General features: G+C 39.0%; 1 protein-coding gene across 5 annotated transcripts in view; it reads right to left on the reverse strand.

The window, feature by feature from the left end:
* Positions 1 to 10,767, reverse strand: part of tab2 (TGF-beta activated kinase 1 (MAP3K7) binding protein 2) — a 45,390-nt gene extending 34,623 nt beyond the window's left edge. For 4 of the 5 annotated variants that reach the window (XM_041252340.1, XM_041252338.1, XM_041252337.1 and 1 more), the window contains exon 1: positions 10,449 to 10,767. The gene's annotated coding sequence lies outside the window, so the exon portion shown is untranslated. The remainder of the gene's footprint in view (positions 1 to 10,448) is intronic. The other variant, XM_041252342.1, reaches the window with a different exon arrangement.
* Between the last annotated feature and the right edge of the window lie 90 nt (positions 10,768 to 10,857).

The following is a 10,857-nucleotide window of genomic DNA, read 5'->3' on the forward strand; positions in this document are numbered from 1 at the left end:
TGGAGACACCTGCCAAAGGCCTCTAAGAAATTAAAGAGAAAAATACCCCTAGAGTGTGCGAGAGTGGAGGCGGAAGATAACTCAACGTTGGATAATACGGTTAACGACTTAGGAATGGAATGAGAATGGAGAGTACTTCACAGAAGACTAGTTCAAGATCTGCAGTTAGCAAAGACATGGAACTCCCGGTTTGTGTCTGCGGCTGGAGCAAGGCGACAACGGTCAGGGGTTTGAAGACTCATCAAGGGAGAATGAAATGTTGAGGGAGAAAGGACAAGGGCCTCGCATTGATCAGTACTTCTTACGAAGTTAGTCAAGTCAGTCGAATGAAATCCAGAGACAGGAAGCAAACCACAGTTCGCAGGATATCAGCATCCCTGCCATAGACGTGAGGAGGACTTGCGGGGATACAACTAGTGATGAACCTAATGATCCTTGAGAACCCGGTCAGACGAACCAGCGTAAGAGAGAAAAGAACCTAAACAGTCATAAGCCTGGAGTTAAATGGCCAAGAGCTTGTGAGAAAGCTGCGTGGGACACAGTAAACACGGATCTCCGTTTTACTTTGGAACGGTTAAATGGAACAGCTGAAAAGAAGCTGGATAAATTTGAGGACATCATCTACACATATGGAAGCGAGAGGTTTGGAATTGAAAAAAGGAAGGAAAAAGTCTAGACGGCAGCAGAAGATTGACCGCATAGTTAGAGAAAAGAGGCAGTTGAGGAAGCAATGTAGAAAAGCAGAACAAAGTCAGAAGGAGGGATTCAATCTGTTACAAAGGGTCATAAAAGATAAGCTTGCAACATTGAGCAGAGCTAAACGCCTACGGAAACGCTACAAAAAGAGAGCATGCAAGAATTAACTTTTATAAAGATCCATTCAAATTTGTAAAGAAGATATTCATCAGTGAGAAAAATGGCACACTAAAATCATCATCATTAAGTTTGAACTGGAGAGATATTTGGAGGAAACATACAGATTCAAAACGGCAGGAGCCTATGTCAATTCCTTCAGAGATCCCACCTATCAATCCACCGGAATACCAAATGGAGGACTGTGCACCTAAGTGGAAAGAAGTAGAGCAAGTTGTGAAAAAAGCAAAGGCACCATCATCTCCAGGGCCTAATGGAGTTCCATACAGAGTATACAAGAGTGCTTCTGGAGTTCTACGAATGCTGTGGAAATTGACTAAAGTGGCATGGGAAAACTAGGTTGTACCAAGAGCATGGCGCCGAGCAGGTGGAGTCTTTATACCAAAAGAAAAGGATTCTACAAGCATCGGTCAGTTTCATCCTAAAGTTCCCTATTAAACGTAGAAGGCAAGATTTTCTTCAGCATTATCACTCAGAGATTGTCAACCCACCTATTAAAGAACTGCTTCATTGACACTTCAGTACAAAAAGCAGGCATTCCAGGTTTCCAAGGATGCTTAGAACACATCAGCGTAATCTGGCAACAAATTCAATCAGCAAAAAAGAAGAGGAAGGAGCTCCATGTGACATTCCTGGATTTGGCTAATGCATGTGGTTCAGTGCCACATGAACTTCTTTGGGTAGCATTTGATTTTTTCAGCGTACCAATGACAATAACAAATTTAGTGAAAGCCTACTTTGGAGATTTGCAATTTAGTTTTTCAACTTCAGAATTCACCATTACATGACAATGCCTAGAAGTTGGAATAATGGCAGGATGTACCATTTCTCCACTGGTTTTTACTATGGCAATGGAAGTAATTATTAGGGCATCAAAATGGGTAGTGGGAGGAGAGCGCTGGGCTTCTGGAATGCGACTACCACCAATTCGAGCATACATGGATGACATGACAACAATGACTACAACAGTAGCCTGCACTAATTGATTATTGGGTAAATTAACCAATAACATTGAATGGGCACGAATGCAATTCAAGCCCACTAAATCAAGAAGCATCTCTATAAAAGGTAAAGTAGTAGATACAAGGTTCTACAAATGGTGAGGCAATACCAACAGTGTCTGAGAAGCCAGTGAAAAGTCTAGGGAGATGGTAGGACAGGGATCTAAAGGACATAGTTCGTGTGGAAGAAGTTAGACAACAAACAGTGGAAGGGTTGAAGAGCATAGACAGCAGCGCTTTACCAGGCAAACTGAAACTCTGGTGCTTTCAGTTTTGTCTACTGCCAAGACTGCTGTGGCCACTGACTGTGTACGAGGTTTCCTTGACAACAGTTGAGAAGCTGGAAGCTTTAATCAGTTCATACGTCAGGAAATGGTTGGGAGTTCCACGCTGCCTCAGCAGAGTGGTACTTTATGGTAAAGGAATACTGCAGCTACCAATCTCTGCTCTAACCGAGGAGTTTAAGTGCGTATAAGTCCTACTGGAAATGACATTGGTAGATTCATGCGACAAATGCGTAAGGGAGACAGCACCTGTGTTGAAAACTGGAAGAAAATGGATGGCAAAGAAAGCTGTGCAAGATGCTAAGGCTGCCCTTCGAATCGGAGATATTATGGGGCAAGTTCAGCATGGAAAAGGAGGTTTTAGTCTCAGTTCAGCTCCTCCTACATGGCATAAGGCAACCCCAGCTCAACAGAGGAAGCTGGTAGTCAATGAGGTGCAAAAGCAGGAAGAGAGGATCAGGTGTGTAAAGGTCATTTCCCAGGCCAAGCAGGGAGAATGGATGAGAAGGGAGAGTGTGGAACAACGCAAGATCGGCTGGCAAGACCTATGGACAATGGAACAGAGCAGGATCAGTTTCCTCATCAGATCAGCATATGATGTTCTCCCATCACCACAGAACCTAAACCTCTGGGTGGGTGAGGATCCCTCATGTCCTTTGTGTTCTTCACCTGCAACATTAAGGCACATTTTGACAGGATGTAAGGTGGGTCTTAGCCAAGGACGGTCTACTTGGCGCCATGACCAGGTGTTGCGATGTTTGGCCTTAACTTTGGAAGACAAACGTAGTCTGACCAATAAGTTGCCATCAGTTCCATCAAAGCATTACACACAAGAGACAATATTCCTCCATCCAGGAGAGGAACCACCAAGAAAAGGTGTTAAAACCAAGCCTCGCATGACAACTGGAAGCTGCTAGAGACTGCAAAATGCTGGCAGATGTTGGTCAACGGCTTATTTTTCCACCTGAGATTGCCACCACTAACCTTCGACCAGACATTGTCTTGTGGTCTCGCTCAGCACGCCTTGTTCATCTGGTAGAGTTAACAGTGCCATGGGTAGATGCTGTGGATGAGGCGTATGAGAGGAACAAACTTTGGTATGCTCAACTAGCTGCTGAAGCGGAACAGCGAGGATGGAGAGTCAGAGTTTACCCATTGGAGGGGGGTTGTCAAGGATTTGTGGCACACTCTACAACCCGATTTCTCAGATGTCGGGTTCAGTGGCCAAGAGTTGCGTCGCACAGTGAAGAACTTATCTGAAGCAGCAGAAAGGAGCAGCAACTGGCTGTGGTTAAGACAGAAAGATTCTGTATGGGGATCTCAAGCACAACAGAAAGAAAGCAACGCTGATGTACAGGTAAGTAAGCTGGGATGAGCTGAGTGGGTGGTGGAGGCGAGTGATGCTGGGACACCAGAATCACTGTTGAGCTCTCTTGAGGTGTCGTGGGCTAGTCAACGAAACACCAAGGATGGAAGGTGCCCACTTGAAGACCCCAGAGATGTACCTAACTTCGCTCAATCCAGACGGCTGTCATGCTGATGCGCTGGGGAGACCGCACTGGGTTGATCCCTGGAGCCAGCATCGCAGCCGTTGTGTGTGCTGATGCGCTGGGGAAGCAAAATGAGCTGATCCCTGGAGCCAGCATTACACTTCAGCAATCAACACCAGACAGAAAAATATCTACATCATCAAATGGAAAACACAAATGGAGATGCAGATGGATCACAGTAGTTTACTGCAAAGCTACGTCTTAGTTGGTGCTTATCTTGGCGAGAGCAGAGTTCAAATCAGCATGAAGTTCAACATGTACTCTCATGTAATGGAAATCAGTGGTTAAAGTCCAGGGCTTGTAACCAGAAAGTTACCGGTTCAAATCCCACCTCTGCCACTGATTGGCTCACTGTGTGACCCTGAGCAAGTCATTTAACCTCCTTGTGCTCCATCCTGCAGATGAGATGTTAAATCAAAATGTCCCACTGCAAGTGACTCTGCATATAATGCATAGTTTACAGCCTACCTAGATAATTTGTGTTGGGGCAGGGGAAGCAAAAGTTTGTATGGTTTTTGAAGTACTTAATAATGTTCCCCAGAGTATTTTGAAAAAAAGGACCCCATTTCCATGCTATTGTAAAAAAAAACACTATTGTGATTTTTTATAGGAAGAGTCAACTACAGCCAAAAAATGCATCCCACTGAAAAATGATTGGTCCTGAAAGGGATAAACCATTTACACAAAAACAGTGATTTTGGGGTCTACTTCATCTCACCAACATAGGTTAATAAAAGTTACAATTATATTATATGGAAAATTGTATATGTTTGAAAACACCAGGTAGCAGATCATTTTGGCAAGGAATTCAATTTCATATTGGCATTTGTGAAAAAGAAATAAAATTAATATGTCAGTTATACCTCATTTTAAAACATATATTAGATAATTTGACAATTGCACTTCCAGATTACTGTAAGTAGAAACACTTTGTGGAAGAAAGACTGAAGCGGTAAACAAGCAGATGGAGAAGAGCAAACAATTCTGTAATCATTAGCCTGCGTTTTCTAATACAGTGACAGGGGATGCTGTTAATTGTGCATCAGAAGATATGTAACCAAGATGTACAAAGTGCAGCTCAAACATACTGTAAAATGTTATGACCAGGAGATATTAGGTTATTGCTACCATGTGAATGCATTTGCTTTTCAGGTGCTTTTTCTAGATCAAGTTACTTCATAATTGAACTGTTCAGCATTATGTTCAAAAATACAAATAAAGATCTAATTGGAGACAGGTCACCATTAAAAGCTGTGTTGTGCAGCCTCTTTATGAAAAACAAAAACTAAATGTCAGTAAAAAATATATATAAAAACTAATATCAGTACTTTGCTAAAAAACAAAACATGATAAGCTCTGTCGTAGGTTAATCGTCCGAGTGTTTGAATTGAGAGTCCCACGAACAGGGTTAACGCAACCTTCTGCAACAGGACACATAACAAGCCAGTAATGAATGGGATTTCAAAATCAGGATCTTTCTTGAAAATCTCTCTCAAACGTTTAGGCCATAGCCTTTGAAACAACTGCATTACAGTAAGCTGGGTGGTACTGGTTAATCCATCTCATGTACTGTTGAACAAAGGTTTATTGGATTGTCTTTGTTTCAGATACTCTGCTAGGAGTGAGGCGGTACTACTGGTTTTGCAGTTTGCTGGGGTTTAGGTACATTACTGGACCAATACTGTTCCTGTTACTCTACAACAGAATTATGGTATACAATGGTTAATGCTATATATTCTATGTTATTATGAAAACAGTCCCCCTAAACTGGAAAAAATAAATCCTGATATTTATGTTCATACTTTAGAACACGACTAATACTCTGCTCACATTAGGACTCATTCCTACGTCATTACCTTCTCCAGTGTGCAGTTAGTAACGCTTGATGTCAACAGCTGCCATATTTAATCACTAATTACAATAAGCAATGTAAAGAGGTCTAATAGGCTACATTCAAAACAAAGATATGGACAATTCGGGGGGAGGGACAGGTTCACACCAATAACAGAACAACTTAAATGTTTATAAAACAGCAAGAAAATTAAAATACGGACATAAATCGCAAGTCATATTTACGTTCAATGGGAGAAACAAGAGAATTTCACCAGATGTCTGAAAAAGACCTGGATAAACAACTTTTGAATTTGATCTTAGAAAAGTTGACCGTTACCTGTGCAGAGATAACTATGACTGTAGCATTTTTTCAGAGCAGCCACTCGCAGTGTACACAACTTTAATTTGCTATGCCTTTTTTCAGCTTTTAGGAGTAGTAAATTGAAAAAAAAAAAAAAAAAAAAAGTACTGGGTGAGCGACTAATACACTGGTGCGGCGTATGCATTGGTGTGTGTAATAATAAGCTGCTGTACCAGAGCCACAATGGGATTACTACAGCCATGGTTATGGCACACACAAATAAAACTGTCAACAACCTGATTATTTTTTCAGGATCTACTGCACTCAGGTCATGTTGCTGGGGAGAAACACAAAACCACTGTCCTAATTAAAAGTTTTAATTTGTTACTCTCAACACCCTTAGTCATTTTGAATGTTAAACGCAAGCTTTCAGACTCTTGACTGACCTCATCGGGCCAGACGAGTGCGTACGTGGAGAAAAAGAATTGTTGTTAAAATTATCAATCTTCAGAATATGAAAACACTACAACTATACTGCTTCCCTGTTAACGTAACAGCTGTCAGTCTATGAATTTCTTTTTTCCCCCACCCTCCCACAGTCAACACAGTCAGACTGAATCAGCCCCTGGGATCCGTAGCAAACACCTAGCCAAGTAAACTTATCAAGTTTTCCGTTCGTTGTGACTGCAATGCTAGAATGATGCAGGTGGCTTTGAGACTGGATACAAGACGATTAGACAAAAAACAAAAATACTACACAACAGGTTTGAAATTCCGTGTTGCTGAAATGCATGGCAACCGCAGTGCTGAAAATAACAGTACATGACAACAGACGAAACAAAGACAAGCTTAAAATGGCAAAAGAAACCAGCTGAAAGGAGGAAAGTGTTTATGGTCCAATGTAGAAAACATTTAGTTTGAACTGAATACTTTGAATTACTTTACATACTGTAACTTGTTCTACTTGTCAGTGGTACACTTGTATAGTATGGTTATGGTTCTGAGTAACAAAAAAATTGTACAGCTGAAAATGTAATGCAAAAAGTTGTTATTTGGTTATTAGATGCTGCACTGTTTAGTTTATTTCTTTTTTATTGGATGCAAGCAGCACTAATACTTTTTTTTTTTTTTTTTTTTTTTTTTTTTAAATACAACACATTTGTAAAAGCCAGTGCAGCTGGAACTACTGTCCAAGTATGGTTTTGGAAAGAAATGTTCAGTAAAGCAAAGATGATATTTTTAAACTTGTTTGGGTACTTAAATAAAATAAAATAAAATAGGTCAATACAGATGTGATGTGGCAGGTATAACTTGATGTTACGCTCTTAATTACTTTTTAAAATTTTAGAAATTTTGAAAAAACTCAACGGTTTCTAACAGTTCAACTAAAAACGAACTGTAAAATGATTAATGGAATAAAATGTTGCAAACAAGGGTTGCTTTGAAACTAAACAGGTGTATCTATCAGTGTTGAGCATGTAGGAAAAAAAATCAATTGTAAAAAAAAAAAAAAAAAAGTATTTTAAAAACACCAAAAAAAGTATTTTCCTAAAATTTAAGTCTCAAAAAAGGGGGGAGCGTCTAATGGCAGTGCGACCTATAAAACGAACTTTACGGTATATCATTCCGTGAAAGGAAGTGCGAATGTGTTATTTTTTGTGAATTGTAGTAATTTATAGTAGTATTTCTCCATTTTTGTAAGTCTTCATTCTATAACTTACATGATAAACTCTATAACGTGATATTAAGATTTAACTTACCACAGTATGTACATGTGTACATTATATCGCTAATCTCTACCCTATTCTAGTTATTTTTTTTAAATTCCAAAACAGATCAAACCTATGTAAGAGAGTCATTTCTAGCCAAGAAGAAACTACACTCATTACAGTAAAAGAAAATACATAATATTAATCACAACAGCAGTCTAACAGCAAAATGTCATGCATCAAAACAAGTTTGGTAGCTTTTCTATCAAGTTGTGCAATGCTGGGGTGATGCAAAGACAACATAATCATACATTGCGCCATCACTGCTATAAAGTTAATCTAGTCAAAACCAAACATGCAAGGTTTATTTTATTTTTAATTACACCAATTGTTCCACGGACAGCCATATATTTTATATTCACACCACAAGTTTGAGATGTGTCCACTATGTCCTTCTGTATGCAGGTAATTCAGACATATTTATTGTCTTGTCCGAAGGCATTCTTTTCTGATACTTAGAACTTCGTAAACAAATCGCTGCATTATGCATCTGAGTTGGTTAGAATTAGTGGGCTATTTTTTAAATGTTCCTTAAGGTGCAGAAAAGTAAACATTTTCTCTTATTTGTATGCAATCATAATTATAGTTTTTAAAAAACACACTACTTCTTTTGCAATGTCTTCAGTTCATTAAAATAAAAAACCCAACATATTTGAATTGAAGTCATTGTTGAGAGAAACAAGAGTCAGCATCATTGGTCCCGATTAAGGGAAGAGAACATCCAAATATTCAATGTTTTAATAATTGAAAAATAAAATCTTTAAGTTGCTGAAAAATGTAATCTGATGTACAAGTAGACACCTTATTAGAACATTTAGGGGGTCCAAGTATACACCAATTATAAGTTAGTACAGACTTAATTAAATTCAATTTTTATCAGTAGTAATCCTGAGTCAGACCCTCTTTCCTAACACCCACTTACCAATACAGATACCCACTTACCAATACAGATAGATAAATGAATATCATACCTTGAGATCACTTAGTCAGGAAATATCACCAGTTAGCTGTTTGGTACTTTGGGTATACTACATAAAGCAATATGACAATCTGTTTCCTGTATCGCAAGCACCATAAATACTGTATGCAACTGCCAGAATACCAAAGACAATGCAGAAGCAAAGGCTATGCAATGTGTTTGTCATTGGAAACTAAAACATCTTGCTGAAATGACACATGGGTTGTTAAAGTATGCTTTAATATGCCCTTTTGGGTCAACTTTCACAATTGGCATCTAAAACTGTACACAAGTTTTTAAATGTTTACATTTCAATCTCTGGGTTTTTATTAAAATGGAAACTTTAATGCAGAGCTGGGATTTCTCTAGTTTTCCTGATCTGGATATAGAATACTGATTCTGGCAGAAAACATACATAGGAACCAATACAATTTTAAACATCCTAGATAAATTTATATTGGTAACATTCCTTCCATGAATGATTATTTACCATATTTTATTAACAATGTCTTACTTGAATGCACGACTGTTAAAACCTACATTTAAAATATCGCAAACGATTACTTAAAAGTAAATCATGGTCAACAGATGTTACCTTATTTTGATTATTCCAAAAACTAAAACCCGACAGATTAAACAGTGTTTTTGTATTGCAATTACGTCTGAAACGGTTTTGTTGGGGTCTAATTAGCAAGTGGATCTAAACAGGCATCGCCTCTACCTACTAATCCATAAATCACCTTACATTCTATTAACACAGTGTTGTAATGATTTTTTTAAAAAAAAAAAAAAAAACTTAACATACATGTACGTACTAGTATTCTCAAGTAGTTACAGAAGACGATACAATGTATCACTTGTTAAAAGTTGTGTGTACCAAATCCCACCTCAAAATATTTTATGTCTCCCTAAAGATCAAACGATGCCGCTAAAATATTATTTGTATTTAGAAGAAACTGGGTAGTCTATTACAGCCGGCAGTGTGTCTGTCCACCGCCCCCAGGCTGTCTAATGCTGTTCAATTTGGGGCCTGCCAGCTGAGTAGAGCGCCGGTGGAAACTTTTTTAGGGTAACTTACTCCAAGACATTATATAAATAAATTGATCGAACAGCAAGCGCTGAGGTTCCCATAAGTCATTCGCGCCTCTTAAATTGTGTGTTGATACAGCCTTCTGGATTTCTAACCCAAATTCGTCAAGTCATTTTATTTTTATAAATCGCTGTTTAAATTGTGTCAGTTACAAAGGAACTAATTCAATTTAACTTTACTTGTAAGGTAAGATACTGCTGCTGAGGCCAACAAAGGAAATTGGAAAATGTCTTTCAAACTTCTAGTCTTCGATTTTGAGCACCACAAAAAAAGTGTACAGTACTCTGCGAGACTTTCCGCATCAAATGACTATCCTAAATAATTTAGGCGTTCCTCCCAACTCTGCAATCTCCAAAAAATAAACACATGAATTCACACACACACACACACACACACACACACACACACACATCTATATATATATATATATATATTTATATATATATATATATATACACCACACACACACACACACACACACACACACACCACAGACACACATACATACCTACGCATTAAACATGCGTGCGGTTTTGTAATCCACCTTTTTTTTTTGTTTTGCGTGGAATAAGTTGCGGGACGTGTTATTTTTTTGATTAATTGGTTTACTTTTTTTTTTTTTTTTTGTAATCACCCCTCCTCCCCTCTCTAGCAACACTACCCAGAAACTCACACACACCTGAAAAGCTTAAAGTTTTATAAAGTTTTGGACCCTGACGCGCATCGCTACACAAATTGAAGGGGAAAAGTTTTAGCAGCGAGCGGGCCTGCCCCTAAGCAATTCCTTACCGTCTCCGCCGCCGTTCCCCGGGCCACCTTCAACACCCGAGACACCGCCACCGATTCTCCTCAGGGCCGGGGGTGCTGTCAGAGAAGCAGGGAGGAGGAACTTTGGAAAGTGGTTAAAAAAATAAATAAAAAAAAAAAAAAACCAGCACCTTGGCCTTCACCGCTTTCCTGGAGGAGAAGGAGGAGGCACTAGCACGCTGTAGCCCCCGCTGCTTTAAATTATCGGGTGTTATTTTGACAGTTCCTATTATTTATTTTTTTTCTCCCCCTTTTATTTTCTCTTTTCCTTTCTCACTTCCAGACCCAATACGAATCAAAATAGTGTCACACAATATGGCGACTAACACCTATCGCGAGATTTTTTTTGTGTGCGCTAGGAGACAATTTAGGGAAGGAGGGGGTTGTAAGT

This window comes from Polyodon spathula, chromosome 6 (genome assembly GCF_017654505.1).
Source record: "Polyodon spathula isolate WHYD16114869_AA chromosome 6, ASM1765450v1, whole genome shotgun sequence".
Taxonomy (NCBI): Eukaryota; Metazoa; Chordata; class Actinopteri; order Acipenseriformes; family Polyodontidae; genus Polyodon; species Polyodon spathula.